Source organism: Spinacia oleracea, chromosome 4 (genome assembly GCF_020520425.1).
Source record: "Spinacia oleracea cultivar Varoflay chromosome 4, BTI_SOV_V1, whole genome shotgun sequence".
In the NCBI taxonomy this organism is placed as follows: Eukaryota; Viridiplantae; Streptophyta; class Magnoliopsida; order Caryophyllales; family Amaranthaceae; genus Spinacia; species Spinacia oleracea.
The window spans coordinates 134,486,773-134,489,428 of record NC_079490.1 but is presented as its reverse complement, the minus strand read 5'-3'; positions in this window follow the sequence as shown (position 1 = coordinate 134,489,428).

The window sequence follows — 2,656 nt, the reverse complement described above, 5'->3', positions numbered from 1 at the left end:
CAAGCAGGATTATGGTGGAAAGTTAACAAGGAACGAAAGAATGGGCCTGGATTTGGTTGGAACGAACTACAGAAGTTAATGAGAGACAAGTTTTATCCACCATCCTTGAGGAAACAAAAAGAAGATGAATTTCTACACTTGCAACAAGGAACAATGAGCTTGTTGGAATACGCAAATAAGTTTATGGAGTTGTCAAGGTTTGCGCCAGACTTGGTGTCGACAGAGCAGTCCAGGATGAACCGTTTCGAACGAGGTCTGCACCTTAAGTACCAGGATAGGTTGTCCACTGAGAGGTTTACTTCATACCAGGATATGGTTGATATTGCAGCTAATGTAGAGCGAGTGGTACTACTTCGAGAAGCGAAGAATGTTGGGTATAAAAGGAGAAATGATAACCAAAGCCAAGGAGGAGCAAAGAAGCCTAACCAAAGTTACCAGGGAAATCAAAGGAGGAATGATGGTAATCAAGGAAATAATAGGGGACAAGGATTTCAAGTAAGGAACAATCGGTCGCAAGGATGTGCCAAATATGGGAAAAGGAGTCATGTTGAGAGTGAATGTCGTGTTGGCACAAATACTTGCTATCGATGTGGAAGCCATGATCATTACGTTAGAGATTGCCCAAATCAAGTGACGTCAACCATAAGAGGACCAGTTCCAACTAACAACGATCGTGGTCGGAAAAACAACGCAGGAGGTTCAAGCCTCAACCCAACCCGACCACCGCCTGCTGGAAGAGTTTTTGTGATGAGACAGGATGAGGCAGATGTTAGGTTATGATACATATGACAATTCATAAATCATGCGGAAAAACCATAAAGCCAGGAAAGCATATTATATTCACATAATCATTTAGCATAGAATTGGTGCATACATGTTGTAGCGTGCCTTCCCTAGCTGCACCCGAACCGAACAAGAACAAGTCTTTAGGACTCCAAATGTCGTCCCTCCGTAGATAGTCCACAGTACGTCCGGATCCGCCTCAAGTTAGACCAACTAGAATCGCCCTTAAGGTTACTAGGAATTTCGGCTAGTGTTTGCAAGTGTATGGTTAATTTTATTTCAAAAACTTACCCTTTGAATACTTCAATCGTATCTGCAAATAATGACCCTAAGCCCTTATTTATAGAGGTATGGAAAAGGAACTGGAATCCTATTAGGATACTAATTAGTTAAACTAGAATCCTAGTAGGACTCTAACTAATTAATTTTATCCTTTTAGGATTAGGAATTTAATCATCAAACAAATCCTATACAATTTAGGTTTCGTATGTGAACACAAACTCTACAAGAGCATGACCCACGAGCGTGCAGGCCATGCCCGCGCACAGCCCACACGGCCGCTCGGCCCACGCGAGCCGCAAGCCCACGCGAGCAGCAGCACAGCTCGCAGCCCATCGCTGCGCGCGCTGCCATGGCCTGCTGGGCCTGGCCTGCTGGGCCTGGCTGCTGGGCCTGGCCTTGCGCTGGGCCTGGCGTGGCCTTGGCTGTTCGTGTGGCGCGCTTGGCTTGCTGGGCGATGGCCTGGCTTCGTGCTGGGCCCTCGTCCGGCAGGCCTCGTCCGATGCTTATTCGTACGATACGCTTCCGATTAAATTCCCGGTTCCGGAATTCATTTCCGATACGAACAATATTTAATATTTCCGATTCCGGAATCAATTTTCGTTTCGAACAAATATTTAATATTTCCGTTTCCGGAATTATTTTCTGATTCCGATAATATTTCCGATTCTGACAATATTTCCGTTTCCGGCAATATTTCCGATTCCGGCAATATTTCCATTTCCGATAATATTTTCCGATACGTACCATGTTTCCGTTTCCGGCAACATCTACGACTTGGATAATATTTATATTTCCGATACGATCCATATTTCCGTTTCCGGCAATATCATCGTTTCCGGAGTATTCATTTCTTGCTTGTGACGATCTCAGCTCCCACTGAAACCAAGATCCGTCGATTCCGAATATCCATAGATAGAGTATTTAATGCCATTAAATACTTGATCCGTTTACGTACTATTTGTGTGACCCTACGGGTTCAGTCAAGAGTAAGATGTGGATTAATATCATTAATTTCACTTGAACTGAAGCGGCCTCTAGTTAGGCATTCAGCTCACTTGATCTCACTGAATTATTAACTTGTTAATTAATACTGAACCGCATTTATTAGACTTAACATAGAATGCATACTTGGACCAAGGGCATTATTTCCTTCAGTCTCCCACTTGTCCTTAGGGACAAGTGTGCATTTCCTAATTCCTTTGTCGCTCGATGCTTGCTCTTGAACATAAGGTAAGAGTTGTCATCCTTATTATGTCCAGAGGTGTTCCTCGGTTTCAGAGTTCAACTGATCAAATAAACAGATAATCATAGCCTATGATTCATCCGAGCACGGCCATGCATTTCACAGTTTCTAGCTCTCCGAGTGGCCTTGTACAACTTTTAAGCATCTCATCCCGATTTATGGGAGGACAATCCCAATCTTGCGATCTTGAGATTAGACTTTGTTTGATAGGTGATTACCTGAGCGTTGCCTTTATAGCCTCCTTTTACGGTGCGACGGTTGGTCAACGTCAAAGCAACCAGTTCTCAAACAAGTAATCTCAAATCACTCAGGTATTGAGGATTTAGTGTCTAATAATTTTAATGAAAT